Below are 14,774 nucleotides of genomic sequence, written 5' to 3'. Positions count from 1 at the left end.
TAATAATATCATTGCTGAGACAGAGGGACCTGGAGCAAGGAGCAGATACAGGGAGAATAAGAGGTTTACCTTTCTTTAGTTGCATTGTTTTTCGAGTCCTTCCTTTCCCAGGTGCAATGAGCCCTGGGGCGGGGGGCTTGCCCAATGACACCCCCATCCGCACCCTGCTCAGAGAGAGGGCGCTGCCGGACCTGTGATGAGAGCCCCGCATTTCAGCCCAAAGGAAGGGAGACAGAGAACCACCATGTGGTCCATGGAGAGAGCGTGATTGGACTTGGAGTTCTGAATGGAGTTCTGAATTCAGAATACTGATGGAGCACTTTTCCCATCAGCTCTGATCTTTCCATAGCCACTCAGGGCCTTCCCTCCAAATCTTCACCCGGAATCCACCTGACAGTGTCAAATCAGATCTGATCCACATCAGCCCCTGCTGTAAAGCTTTCTGATGGCGGGGCGCCTGGGTGGCTCAGTTGTTAAGCGTCTGCCTTCGGCTGAGGTCATGATCCCAGGGTCCTGGGATCGAGCCCCGCATCAGGGTCCCTGCTCGGCGGGAAGCCTGCTTCTCCCTCTCCCACACCCCCTGCTTGTGTTCCCTCTCTCGCTGTGTCTCTCTCTGTCAAATAAATAAATAAAATCTTAAGAAACAAAAAAGCTTTCTGATGGCTTCCTGCCACCCTTGAGATTAAAGCCAGATTCCTCAGCGCAGTCTGCAAGACCCTGCAAGGTCTGGCCCTCATCCTCTTTCGTCCCTCCCTACCACACAGGCTTTGCACATGCAGTTCCCTCTGCCTCTGCTCTCCCTCCTCCTCCTCCTCTAATGAACACCTACACATTTGGATCTCAACTCAAGTAGACTTCCAACCTCCCTGACTGGGTCAAATTCCCCATGTCAGGCAAGCTCCATAGAGCTCTGTTGGTGGCATTTGTCACATTAATTAGCAGCCCCCTCTTCCACTAAGCTCCACAAGGGTCAGTCCTGTGTGTGTTTTCACTCTCTCCCTGCCTCCCCAGTGCTTGGCATGTAGGTGTGCTCAATAAACTGCTTGAGTGAATGAATGAGCGTCTGCCATCTGCCAGGCACGGCACTAGGCACTTTGGAAGGCATTAACAGGCAGGGACTTTTGGGGAGAAGAGGAGCAGCCCCTAGGAGGGAGATGTTCTTCTGAACATCTGTCCCTGCGTCCCTGTGGCTCCTCATCAGTATTCACAGCGCCGGAGCATCTCGAAGGCCGGCATTCCCTTGGCAACGTCGCCACCAGCCCGGCATGATCTGATGCTTATCTGGACCACGCCGGCTGGGCCCAGCCTCAGAGGAGCTAAGGTGGATGCCATGGCAACAGCCTAGCTCCTGGGAGGGCCCAGACTGCTCCCAGGGATGCCACATCAGGCTCCTCCATTCTCTGGAGACGGGGCCTGGGGTCCAACCTTACAGGGACAAAATCTTTGAGGGAGAAAACCAGCTTGAACCTTGCTGGGAATGTGTCCTTGCACGCCATTGCGTCTGAGAGCCGAGGGGAACCACAGGCCAATCAGTCCTATCCATAGGCCTGTCTGCATGTCAACAGTGACTGTCCCCACGGGGGCGAGTTTCCTTGGTGGGGATGGGGAATCAAGATTAAGGAGGTCATAGAAAGCTCCCGTGCAGGTGGGAGATGGGCATGATGCAGAGGGATGGGGAGGTATCCTGGGTTCAAATCTTGGTTGTGCCTTCTAATTCCCTTCACCTGAGTCCAGTGTCCTCTTTTACAAACGGGGGGTCATAATAGCTTTTTTTTTTTAATTTTATTTTATTTTATTTTTATTTAAAAAAATTTTTTTATTGTTATGTTAATCCCCATACATTACATCATTAGTTTTAGATATAGTGTTCCATGATTCATTGTTTGTGCATAACACCCAGTGCTCCATGCAGAACGTGCCCTCCTCAATACCCATCACCAGGCTAACCCATCCTCCCACCCCCCTCCCCTCTAGAACCCTCAGTTTGTTTTTCAGAGTCCATCGTCTCTCATGGTTCTTCTCCCCCTCCGATTTCCCCCCCTTCATTCTTCCCCTCCTGCTACATTCTTCTTCTTCTTTTTTTCTTTCTTAACATATATTGCATTATTTGTTTCAGAGGTGCAGATCTGAGATTCAACAGTCTTGCACAATTCACAGCGCTTACCAGAGCACATACCCTCCCCAGTGTCCATCACCCAGTCACCCCATCCCTGCCACCCCACCCCCCACTCCAGCAACCCTCAGTTTGTTTCCTGAGATTAAGAATTCCTCATATCAGTGAGGTCATGTGATACATGTCTTTCTCTGTTTGACTTATTTCGCTCAGCATAATACCCTCCAGTTCCATCCACATCGTTGCAAATGGCAAGATCTCATTCCTTTTGATGGCTGCATAATATTCCATTATATATATATATATACCACATCTTCTTTATCCATTCATCTGTTGATGGACATCTTGGCTCTTTCCACAGTTTGGCTATTGTGGACATTGCTGCTATAAACATCGGGGTGCATGTACCCTTTCGGGTAACAGGGGGTCGTAATAAAAACTTACTTTGCAGGGCTCTTGTGAGAACCAGATCTGTTGACAAGTAAAAAGTTCTTGGAACATGCACAGTACACACGAAATCATGGCTGTTTTTATCAGCCGCGTGGCAGATGATGTCAAGAAGGCACCATTGAGATGTGTGATATGTTCCTAGGTGGATACTTAATAAATTGGATTGGCAGCCTGTTGAGAGTGACCTGCCAATGTTTTGGTTCTGCTATAAGAGCAGAGTCCAAGTCAGGGTCAGGGGCAGCTCAACCCGTGCCAAGTCCTTGACCTACCTGGTCTCGTCTGTCTCCACAACCACCTGTGAGGCGGGTATCATTGTCCCCACTCTCAGAGGAGGCTTTCCAGGTCCAGAAAGCTCAGGTCATTTGCTCCAAGTCCATCAGGGAATGAGTTCATACATTCTCACAAGTGCGACTGAGAAGATACGGAAGTCACGGCTAGCACGTGCTGCAGAAGACCACCGTCCGTAGCCACCTTCGCCTGCCAGCCACGAGCCCTGGCTTCTCCCCTAACTCCTTCCCACCCCAAACAGAGATGCTCCTTGATAAGGAGGAGAGTCGCATGATTGCGTTTGCTTGGACCATGGTCCTGGCTGGACTCTGAGCATCTCTGCCGACGTGGGCTGTTCCCTCTGATTCCATAGCAGGGCTTTAGGAACTGGAGTGGACAAGTGCTTGCCTTGGGGATGTCTGGGCATCCAGGGGGTAAGTAGGTGAATGGGCATCCCTTGGTTCTTGGGCACCTTCCACCCCTTTTACACCTTGAAAATGAACGCTCACCACAGGCCAGAAATCCTCCACCAGAAGCCAGGTAAGTTTATGCTTTTTGCTCAGGTGACACTTGCCATGGAATGTCTGCAGAGTAGGGGGGACAAAGAATAAGTTGTGAGAGCTGGTCCTGTTCCTGCGTTTTCCCCAGAACTAAGTCATGTAGCTTTAAGGAGGCCCTTGGCTTCCATCAGAGCCAACTCTTGGAATGCGGCTGAGTCCGACTGCCCCGAGGAGGATTGTGAGGATTGTGAGACTGGCAGCAGGGCTCTAACTAAATCCGAATGCAGTTTCAGTCACCGCTGAAAGCAAAGGGCCACAGCGAAGGCGAGCAACCACGAGCAAGTGTCCTACCGTGAATACATAAACCCACAGGCTCCGGGGCTCCACGACCTGGGTAGAAGCTCAGAACCCTACAAAGTCCCTTTAAGTGTTGTTAGAAGTCCCCAGGGGAAGAAGCTGTCCGCCACACACCTTCGAACACGTGCATGCTAAGCCACATGCTAGGCCCTGAGAGGGCCGGGTGCAAGTTTGGGGGGCACCAGCTGCGACTTATGCCAGGGTGCTATCGTCTGGTGCTCCCCAGGCTGAAGCCTCATGATCCCCAAATAACCCCTTTCCCCCTCCATCTTCACTGTGTCAGAGCCATGCTGGGGTCCACGCAAAACAGGCAGTGTTCGTGCATGGAAGGACTATTTATTGAACACCTGCTATATGCCAGGTGCTGTGCTCAGCTCTGGAGATGCCCTGGGGAACAGATGTGAGGTGGTATTCATTCTCTGAGGAGCTTGTGGTCTGGGGGGCGGGGTGGGGGGAGGGGGGGATGACAAACACACAAATGAACAGAGAAATTTCAGGTTGTGGGAAGAGCTACTAAGGAAATAAACAGGATGCTGTTCGTTTAAGATAAACTAAGAGGAAGGTGTGCCTTGGGAATCGGTAGTCAGGGAGGACCTCTCTGAGGAGGTGACATTTCTAGTGAGAGTCTAAGTGGATTCTGCCGAAAGTGAGGGGCTGGGCACTCCCTGGGTAGGGAGCAGTGTGGCGGGGGCGGGGGGGCTCTGGGGGGCCGGGCTTGAGGAACTGAGAGGAGGGGAAGTAGCTGGAACACAGGCTGGAGAGGGAGACTCGGCCCTGGGACGGGTCATCCAAGACCAAGGTGAGGAGTTCAGACTTGGAGCATGATATAACTCCCAAAGTGTTTTAAGCAGGGCAGGGAGGTGGTTTAATTTATGTTTTTAAAAGTCACGCTGTGGGGTGAAGCAAGAGGAAAGCAGAGCTGTTGGAGGCTGCTGCAGAGTCTGGGGATGGGGGCCTCTGGGGGCAGGGGAATGGATAGAAGAGATATTTTGGAGGGAGAATCAGCTATTTCTGCTGATGGACTAACCACGGATAGATAGCTCGTTTATTTTGTATTATAAGAATAACCCACACTCTTCATCTCAATTCCTTTCTCAACCAAGAAGTGCTCCAGACCACACTTTACAAATCTTTCCCCCTCTGGGCCTGGGCGCTGGCACCTGAGTCTTCCTGGACTCAGTTTCCCTGACGCAAGCAGAGCTGGTGGCTACATCAGTGGCCTGCGTTAGCTTCAGCCCAGCCAGGAGCACCACGCCACCCGAATGAACATGTATGAATTCATATATGCTATAGCAAGCAAGAAGCCAGGCACTGCAGCTCCTTTCTAGGCTGTGTTTGGGAGAAACTGAGGCCCAGATAGGTTAAGAGACTTACTTACCTAAGAGACATCCTTAGAGAATTTGCTTCACCAAATAGCAAAGAATTCATTTATTCAATAAACCCATCGAGCTTCCATTATCGATCAGGGACACTGGTTGTTCACTAACTGTCGCAGGCCCAGCACCCAGGAAGCCTCTGGAATTTCAAAGACAAATCAGAGCAAGCCCCCTGCCCTTGCAAAGCTTGTTGTTTTGTGGGTGGTGGGGAGGGATGTTTGGGGGGAGGACAGTGAGGACGTCTCCAAAGGAAAGGGCCAGAATGCAATAGACTAGCACAGTAGCAAAGACACTCCCAACAGCCTACAGAAAGGCAAAGGCAAGGGGTGCGTCAACCTGCTAAACGTGTATCCGGTATGGAGCATAGAACAGATACTTCCAAAGGGCGTGCAAAGACTTGTTCTCGAGCTCTTCATCCGTCTTCCTTACAAGTTGTGCTTAGCCTATTCATTTGGACCACACATGAAAGCAGACTCAGAGGCTAAGTTAAATGTCATCCCTGGCTCATCGGAATGGTCCCAGATTCCAAACTGTCTCTGTGGCTATTGTTCTATGCATGTGAAGCTGCCTTTGCTTCCGGGCAGCCCTGAGTAACCTAAGCTCCTTGAAGAAAGAGATCAGGACCTTGGATTTCTTTGCATCTTCATCTTTCCGTCTTCAATAATGACTTAACAAATGCTTACTATGCGTTGGATTGTAGGTGCTGGAGTCATAGGGCAGTGACAATGACAGACATGGTCACCGCTGTCATGGGCCTGACAACGGACGCTCAGCCAACTCTCAGCCCACAGAGGGTCCTATTGCACGGTGCTAATTACCATCTAGAGCTTAATGACTCCCAAGTGTTGTCTTCTGCTCAGTGTCATCTGAGCTCTAAACTCATATATCCAACTATGAACTCCCCCCGGATACCCGATTTGCCATAAACTCATTATGTTCAACATAGATTTCTAGGTTCCCACCCACGCTGCCTCCGACCTGGTCCTCCCCACCTTCTCTACCTCCATGAAGGGCACCATCACCCATCTCATTGCACAGACCCATAACCTAGAAAGTACCCTCGGTTCTTCTCTTTCCTGTACTCTCTGCCCAAGCCGCCACCACCACCCTCTGTTACTTCTCTTTCCGTGATAGCTTCCCCCTTGACCTTCTCCCGGCTCACCGCACTCGAATCCATTCCCTACACAGTGGCTAGGAAGACCTCATCAAATGTAAACAAAGACCTATTCCATCCAGTTTATCATCTTGCAGGGATTGTCATTGCTCTCAGAGTAAAATTCCCGCTCCACAGGGACGGGCACTGCTCCTGTCGCCCCACTGCGCCCCCCGCCCCCCGCGTGGGCCACTCTTACTTTGCTCCAGCCAGCCTGGTCCCCTTCTCTTCCCGGGGCCCACGGCACCCCTCCCACACTTTGCACCTGCTGCACCTCTGCTCCTCCCCCACCCCGTTCTCTGAGCACCTGGATCCCTCCTCACCTGCTTCAGCTCAGATGTCACCTCAGAGAAGCTTCCCCTGCCTTCCAGATCTGACATCGCACCCCTCACCCTGGTAGCTCTGTGCCATGTCACTGAGATTGTCCCCTCTGAGGCATTTCTCAAACCTTGAATGTTCTCCTGACTGTAGCATGTAGGATGCATGATGGCAGGGGCAGTATCCTTGCTCACCACTGTGGCCCCGAGGTTAGCAGAGGAGACACTCGAATATTTGTCGAACTGAAACAAACCAAACAACAACAGAAAAAGCTTCCCAGAGCTGTGTTGAGAATTATGTGAAACAGTGTGTGTGTGTGTGTGTGTGTACACGTGTGTGTATGTGTGTGTGTGCGCGCAAGCGTGAAAGCACCTGGCACAGTGCCAGACTCATTGTAGGTCCTCAAAGCACAAAGTGTCCCAGGCTGACCTGCAGATTTGCAGGGACTCGAAATGCATTCTCCTCTTCTCCCGGGAAAAAGCGTGAAGAGACGAGAGGACAAGAAACGTAGGCAGCGCTCCAGTCCACACTTGAAGCAATGTGTGCTCTTTTGCTCTCCTCCCATCCTTCTTTGTGATGAGTCTATGTTTCAAAAGCCGAAGGGCACAGTACGAGAGTGATAGCTTCAGAGATTCGGCCTTTCTTTGTCCCCTGAGCGGTCCCTCCTCGCCTCCTTCCCGTTGCTGTTGAGCAGCCACCTGTTCGGAGCCGCCCACGTCTGTCCCGCCGCCCGCCTGTCCCTGCGGCACTGAGCCATGCTGGACCCCTGGCCGGGTGCGGCTGTGCTCCTGCCGCCAGGACGGCTTTGAAGCCAGGAGCTGTGGCTGCCTGTTTGTTTGTACCGAGGCACCACGTAGGCTAACAGAGCATGAATAAGGAACAGGTACCTGATGGCAGAGCAGCTGTCTCCCACCAGCATTGACCTCTGCCAGCAGCCATCTGCAAGCCCCAGGCAGCCCTGCTTCTGGAGAGGCAGCAGGGTGCAGGGGACATGCCCTGGAGGTGGAGGCAGAACATGCTTCAGCTCAACAAGCAGGGACCGAGCCCCTCCGGGTGCCAGCATCCATGTCCAGGCTCAGGCCCTGGCTGTGCCACGACACCAGGAGACTTGGGTAAGTCCCTTCACTCTTGTGATCATCCGTTTCCCCATCTGTAAAATAATTCCAAATGGGTACCCAGGGTTTATATTTTTGATCAAGGTCTCTTCCATGAAGGGTTTTACTCCGTTTCACTTATTCGGTTGTTTCAAAAAATATTTACTGAGTGCCTACCCCGGGCCAGGCACCACGCTGGGTGTGGCATATACAGCTGCCAAAGGAGATAAGGTATTAGCCTTCCTGTAGCTGTCATTGCAGTGGGGGAGAAAGATATGCACACGTGATCCCATGGGGAGATGTTCAGTTGCAAATGTCTTAAAGGCTACAAAGGACAGGTACTCAGGGCAAGGAGAGCATGAACTGGGGAATTTGACCTCAAGCATCCCACGAGGAAGTGATCGTTGAGCTGACATCTGATGAAGTAGAGGTGTTCATTAAGAGAGCAGGGAAAAACGGAGAAAGGGAAGAGCTCTCAGTCAGAAGGTAGCCCGGACACCATGAGGGTGTGCAGGAATTCAGTGCCTCTGGAGGGTGCAGAGTGGAAACGAAGTGGAAAAAGTCAGCAGGGACCAGATCTGCGGGTGGTCCTTGTTGGCCGAGGTACAGAGGAATTGTGTCTTTATCCCCGAGAGTGACGGGAACTGTTGGCGGACTTAATCAGGGTGTCACGAGATCGGGTTTGATGCTCTGCAGAGTTCACTCTGGCAGCTGCATGGAGAACCGACCGCAGGGACCCGAAGGGAAGCAAGGGCCCGGAGGCTGTGGCAGTCACCCTGGAGGGGGCTGGGGTGGATTTGGAATGGTGGGGGCAGCAGAGCTGGAGAGAGCATCCGGCAGCTGGTTGCACAGCAGCATGGACAGCAGGATGGCCACTCCAGAGATAAGAGCATCAAGCCTCAGAAAGGGGAAGTGGTCCCCACAAATAGCAAGTGATAGGACCAGGCTCACGGCCAGTCTTCTGACTCAGGGTTCAATCCCCAGGAGACCAGTGTCAGGTGTCCTTATGTAGGTGAGCGCTGAGTGGCTGGGGGAAGACTGGTGCCCGAGGCCAGGGCCGACCTCTTTCCTGAGGCTCGTGCTGCCGAAGGTGATGAGGGCAACCCCTGGGCTGACCGGTACTGTCTTCAGCCAAAGCCCAAGGGTGGCAGCGTGAGCAGGAGGGGACCAAGCTCGAGGGCGTGCTGGAGACAGGACCTGGAAGGAGTGGAGATGACAAGCTCTGGATGCACATAGACCTGGGTGCAAATCCTGCCTTTGTCCCCTTTTAGCCATGTGCCCCATGGCCCTGCCAGTAGCTTCCTGGCATGTAACCTGAACTGCAAGCCACCTTTATAACCCAGGCTGGGCTCACTGTGGTTGCCAGTGTCCCTTTCCCCAGAGACTGAGCTGCCCTATCTCTCTAAGGATGTCCTGGGGGGGGGGGCGTGCAGACTCTTGTGGGGGTGGTGAGCATCAGAGACAGAAGGAGGACGTCCTCCCTGCAGCAAGACGTCAAGGCAGGTGGCAGGAGTGGTTTGCCCAGTGGGGAGGATGATTTGATCACTGACGTTCTAACTTAGCATTGCACAGTGGTAAAACAGACTGATTAGAGTCTATCTGATGGTTTTTAGCTCTCTGCAGACAATGCAACATCTCTTGCTTGGACTCAGAGCAGATGGCTCCCACTGCCCCTCAAGGCTCCTCCCCCCTTCATCCCGCTATGCCCAAAGCCAAGCCCCCCACCACCCCACCCCACCCCCACTGCCACCTTCTCTGGGGAGGAGAGGAGCAGCTTGCCATAACTCTTTGGGACACTGAGGGATGCAGTCATGTCCATTCATTCACTTATTCAACAAATATTCATGAAACCCTGCATGCAACAGGCTCACATTCGACGCTGTAAATACAGGTATGTTAGCATGAGACTGCCCTTGGGAGAGACTCATTAGTCCATGCCCTCACTCACTTATTCATCCAACATCGTATTAGTTGAGCACCTACTGTATGCTGGGCTCTGCACTAAGCACAGGATACTACAGCTCCTTGGTCAGGTGGTCTAGCCGGGACGGTTAGCTTCCTCAAGGAGCTGGTGCTTCAGCTTTGCGGGGCAAGTGGAAGATAGCTAAACAGGAACGGGGAAGGGCGTCTTCGTGCGCCAAAGGGATTAATGGTTGGTTCAACGCCAGAGGTTCAAAACCACACGACATGCAAGAAACCACAAGTAGTTCTATGTGGCTGGGGGAAGGGTCCATACGGGGGACTGGGCAGGAGCAGGGCCAGAGAGAGGGCAGGGGCAATATCATAAAGGGCCTTAAATGCTAAGCTAAGAAGGGGACTTTTTACTGAAAGCCATGGAGGAACATTGAAAAGATTTAGGCTGGGCTGGGAAAGGGGTAGTAAGTAGGGACCAGCATCATCAGGTATTACAGAGAGCTGGCTGTGGCATGGGGATAGGAAGCCATTAGGAGGCTGGAACTGAGGCAGGGGGTGGAAAGGAGGCATGTGCTCAGAAGACATCAGGAAGCTGAAATCTACAAGAGGTGGCTTATCACTTAGCTATTGCCAGAAAAGTCTGCTAAACAAACCACTGCAATCCCAGTGGCTTACAACAACACTTATTCTAGATCAGCTAAGAGTTGGCTGATCTCGGCTGGGCTTGACTGGGGTGGTTTGGTCCTGCTCCGTGTGTCCCTCCTCCTCCTCCCCCTCCTGGCACCAGTGCATCAATCTGGGTCTGTTCTCACAGCGACCAGGGCAGAGGCACAAGAGAGCAAGGCCAATCAGGCGAGCACTTCGCAAGTCTTTAGTTACGTCAGACCGTCCACCATCCCATTGGTTGTCATGGGGCCGAAGCCAAGGTGAAGGGGCGGGGGCTCTATCCACCTTTTTAGAGGAAAAGCTGCCTAATCACAGGGCACAGAGCATGCATGGATATAGGAGCAGTGACGATCTGGGACGATTTCACTATTTCCCGCAGCAGATGAGGGGCTGGAACGGGAGGTAAAGGAAGGAAGGGAGGTCATGAGTCTGTTGCCAAGAATGCACCCCATGTCAGCCCACTGCCTCCAAAGCTGGGACCTGGTCCCCTTTGCACCCCACAGCCATACATAGCCACAGGAATTAAGCCTGAGACAGGGGCCCTCTCCCATGCTCTGTGTGCGCAGCCTGGCCACCATTCCCAGGGGGTTCCGGGGAAATAGCCAACCCAATGCCCGTTACCCGAGCTGGACTTTCCCCAATCTGTCTGCCAGCCCTGCCCTGGGCCCCCAGTTTGTGTCACTGGAGGACTTGCTTTCCCTTCTTACCCAGACTGTGTTGATTACACATTCCGGAGGCTTGTTTTCCTCTGTGTGGGCAGAAACAGTTGCACGATTGCTTCCAATCCTGCAAACAGAGGGCTGGGTGGGAAAAGAGGTGTGTGTTTGGGGACAGGAGGAACTGCTTCTGTCCTCCCTGGGGTCCCCACTTCCCTCTACACCCACCTCCTCCTCTCTTGCCGCCCCTCTGGACCATCCACCTGATTTCTCCAACTGCACAAGAAATGGGAAAGAGATTTAATCTCCCCTGAGGGCAACCCTGTACCCCAGCAGGCCCAAGTGGGTGACCTTAGGTGATGTCATCTCCCCCTTCTGGGTCTGAGTGTTCACACCTATGAAACAGTAACGTTGGTCTAGGGGACACTTAATGCTTATTTTAACACTCATGGGATGCTTACTAAGTACCATACTATCTTAAAAGCTTTGCAAATGTTCATTCATGTAATTGTCATAATAACACTTCGAATATCCCCATTTTATAGAGGGGACACACTGAGGCACAGAGAGGTTAAGTGATTTCCCCAAGGGCACACAGCCAGGGAATAAGAGAGTCAGGGCTTGAACCCAGGCAGTCCAATGCCCTAGTCCACACTTAACCACCTTATTATACTGACACCTGCTTTCTTCTCCTCTCCGAATTTCTAGAATTCCAGAGAACTGGCCCCATGGAGTCATGAGCCAGTCCCATATCTTTATTACCTTCTGAATCCTTTTGTGGGTTGAATTGTGTCCCCTCTATAAAATGGGGATATGTCCAAGTCCTAACCCCTGGTGTGTGAACATGACCGTCTTTGGGAGAGGGTCTTTGCAGGTGTAATCAGGTGGAGATGAGAATGGGCCCTAATCAGTGGCAGGTGTTTGTATAAGAGGAAGGAGAGGGAAGTGTGGAGACAGACACACCAAGACACGGAGACCCACCTGTGTGAGGTTGTGTGACACGGAGGCAGGATCCAGCCACGCAGCTCCAAGCGGAGGAAAGCTGGAAGGCGGAGCATCGCCAGGAGCCACCCAGGGTGCAAACAGCAGGAAAGGCTTCTTCTCTAAGCCTTCAGAAGGAGCAAGGCCTTGCGGACACTTGATTTTGGACGTCTAGCCTCCAGAACTGTGAGAGAATAAATGTCTGTTCTCTTAAGTCACTCATTTTGGAGCCATTTGTCACCGCAGCCCTGGGAACCCAAGACAGCGGGTAAGGAAAGCCCAGGGCTTTGAGCAGAAGCACCTCTGGAAAACACCTCCTAGCTGGCAGGCTTCTCTCCCCACCCAGTCCTGGGCTCAGATCTCCTATCTCCTGCCACCCCGCGTTTCTCCTTATGGCCTTATCACCACTCACCCAGGCTGACCTTGAATCCCAGAGAATTTGGGTCCTCAAATGCAAACTCCAGGCATGGGACAGCTGAGTAGAAAGGATGATTCTGGAAGTGGCCTGAACAGGGGGACGGGCCGGGGGCAGAGATCTTGAACTTCATGGGGGCTGAGAACTGGGCTCTGGGGAAGGCTGGGAATTCTAAATGGCTGTGCTGCTTAAGCCCCAGTCTGTTACCTGCAAGGGAAAGTGGCTCAAGGAGACTCCAGGTCCCAGTCACACCCCGCTCTCAGCCTCCGTCCCCCACCCTTCCAAGAGCAGGGCTGATTCTGCCTGCTTCCTGGGGGATCACAAGCATTCAAGCATTCAATAAGACAGTGTGGGGAGGGCTTCAGGGGACTGCCAAGTGGAAGGAAAGTTGGTTGGGAAGCCTTGTGCCTCTTCCCACTTGGGCAGGTTCCTGGAATCTGCGTCTCACTCCTCAGCACTCTCTCCAAGCACGGGACCCAAAGCCTGGCTCACTGTGGGTGAGCGATTGCGCTGAAGTGATTTCTGCCTTGTACCTGGGTTCATCCTCCATGTGACAAAGACAGCATTCCAGTCCCCAGACATCCTCGTCTGCTGTCCTCCATGCTAGGACAGCCCAGCAGGCATCCAGAGGTAATTCAGGCTGAACAGCCAAGTCAGAGAAGTTCTTCTGCTTGGGCTAGCTTCCATCCCTCTCCACCCTTCCATTCCCCCTGCCCAGCAGGACCCTCCCAAGTCCCTCCATCCAGACTATTCTCCAAAATTCTCTTGCTGGGGCCTCCCTGTCAGTTGGCTGACACCTGCTGTGCTGGGAAAGACCTGGGGTTTCAGGTAGACATTTAATGAAGGTCTGGGGGAACTTCAGGCCCCAGGGGTTCCTAAGATGTGACTCTCTCACGGTGGAACCATCAATTCTCAGGCTTCTGACTAAGGTCACATGTCTTGGACCCCATGTGACATCTCTGCTTCTTTCACCCCTTCCTTGCCCCACTGCATCTGCCCACTGTCCCTGTGGCCCCCTCAGACTCCACCCTCCTTAGGCAGAGAGTCCAGAAAAGGGATGGGTCTTCTGCCCTGGATGTCGCCTGATGTGTGGTGAAGGAGGCAGGGAGGAGAGACCAAGTTAGACAGACGTGGACTTGAATTTTGGTCCTCCCATTTGCTGTGTGGCCTTGGGTAAGTTACTTCACCTCTCTGGGCCTGTTTTTGACATGAGGAGGAGCATAGCATCTACCTCGCAGTGTGTGGCTCAGAGCAAGTGAGCACGCCCTTCCTCCAGGCCCTGCGTGTAGCGCCTGGCACGCAGTGACGGCTTGAAAAGGCCAACGAGGTGTGATGGAAAGTTCCCAGGCAGCGGAGTCTGACGGGCATGGGTTTGAATCCATTCTCATCACCTCCTGCCATGTGTCCCTGGGCGAGTCACTCCCCCTCTCTGAACTGCAGTGCCCCTGTCGTGCTGGGATGAAGCCCCTCTTCTCGGGGTTTTACAAGAGCTAAATGAGATGCGCAAGTGGAGGCCTGCTGGCTCCGTTCTGCTCTCCCGGGGCATCTACTTTTCAGCCCGGGACTCCTTAACTCTAGACTCCAAGTTAGGTTTCACAGATCCTCCTGGCAGACCTCTTGCTTCCAGATCTACTTGTCCTTGATTCTATAAGCCTCTGGTTCTCTGGGTGGTCCAACTTTGTACCCCAGAGGCCAGACCTCTAGTCTGATGCCTCCTGGAGCTGCACCGAAAAGCCTAGCATTTTCCTTTGTGGCTTTGGCATGACCAAGGGCAGGAGGTGATGGCTCGCAGGGCTCTCGGGCTAGACAGGCATGGCCAAGGTCTTGGCAGATAACCTGCCCATGACCACAGTAACTAGAGCCATCTGCTTGGCTGCACCATGGCTTGGGGCGGGGGGGGGGGGGGGGGGGGGCAGGCGGTCCATGGATCCCTGATGGATCCACAGCTTGGACTTGCTGGAGGACAAGGAGATGTAGAGGGAGCCAGCTCTGCTCTGGTCCCAGGGAGAGGGGCCCCAGGGCCATGGCAGGCCCGGCACAGTGCTGAAGGGCCCAGAGGCAGCCCTGTTCCCTCAAGGAGGGGCTGCCCACAAGCCTGTTATCACTGGTCAGGCCCTTCCCATCAGCCCCAGCAGGAATTAGCAGAGGCTGCTAAGTGGCCTCCCGCTTCCTCCAGTGCTCCAGAGGAGGGGGGGGAGAAGGGGTGAGGGGGGGAGCAGCACCAGCAGTGTGCGCATGGGGTGATTGTCATGGTTACATTCTGACAAAACAGATAGCTCTGCTTGCTGCAGGCCGTCTAAGCAGCCACCGCCATGTGGGCATCCCTCAAGCCGGCTGCCAGGGTGCCGGGCACTGGGCTTGGGCACTGGAGCCCAGCCCTGGGCGCCCCCTCCAGCAACTCTGGGTGCGGGGAGGCCAGCTCTGGGGCTGTGGACCAAGGCAGTATTTGCCCAGACACGTGTTGCTTCTGGGGCAGGTAAGGGCTGGTCCAGCGTGTGGGAGGACAAGGGGCCG

General features: G+C 53.4%; 1 protein-coding gene and 1 long non-coding RNA gene across 3 annotated transcripts in view; one reads left to right on the top strand and one right to left on the bottom strand.

Annotated features, from left to right (window-relative positions):
• Positions 1 to 2,436: 2,436 nt before the first annotated feature.
• LOC118550466 (uncharacterized) lies at positions 2,437 to 14,567 on the bottom strand. Its single transcript, XR_004924581.2, has 8 exons — positions 12,258 to 14,567; positions 11,846 to 12,029; positions 10,916 to 11,008; positions 10,494 to 10,598; positions 9,612 to 9,756; positions 6,540 to 8,825; positions 5,066 to 5,202; positions 2,437 to 3,414 (listed from the first exon to the last, which is right to left on the bottom strand). It is a non-coding gene; the product is annotated as an uncharacterized LOC118550466 (long non-coding RNA).
• The window catches only part of VWA5B1 (von Willebrand factor A domain containing 5B1), a 66,800-nt gene continuing 59,546 nt past the window's right edge, over positions 7,521 to 14,774 (top strand). The window contains exon 1 of one of the 2 annotated variants that reach the window (XM_036115594.2): positions 7,521 to 7,646. The gene's annotated coding sequence lies outside the window, so the exon portion shown is untranslated. Of the gene's footprint in view, positions 7,647 to 14,578; positions 14,737 to 14,774 lie in introns of those variants that run through there. The other variant, XM_036115595.2, reaches the window with a different exon arrangement.

The sequence above is a fragment of the Halichoerus grypus genome, chromosome 5 (assembly GCF_964656455.1).
Source record: "Halichoerus grypus chromosome 5, mHalGry1.hap1.1, whole genome shotgun sequence".
Taxonomy (NCBI): domain Eukaryota; kingdom Metazoa; phylum Chordata; class Mammalia; order Carnivora; family Phocidae; genus Halichoerus; species Halichoerus grypus.
The sequence above is the reverse complement of the archived record's forward strand: the minus strand, read 5'-3'. Positions and strand labels throughout refer to the sequence as shown.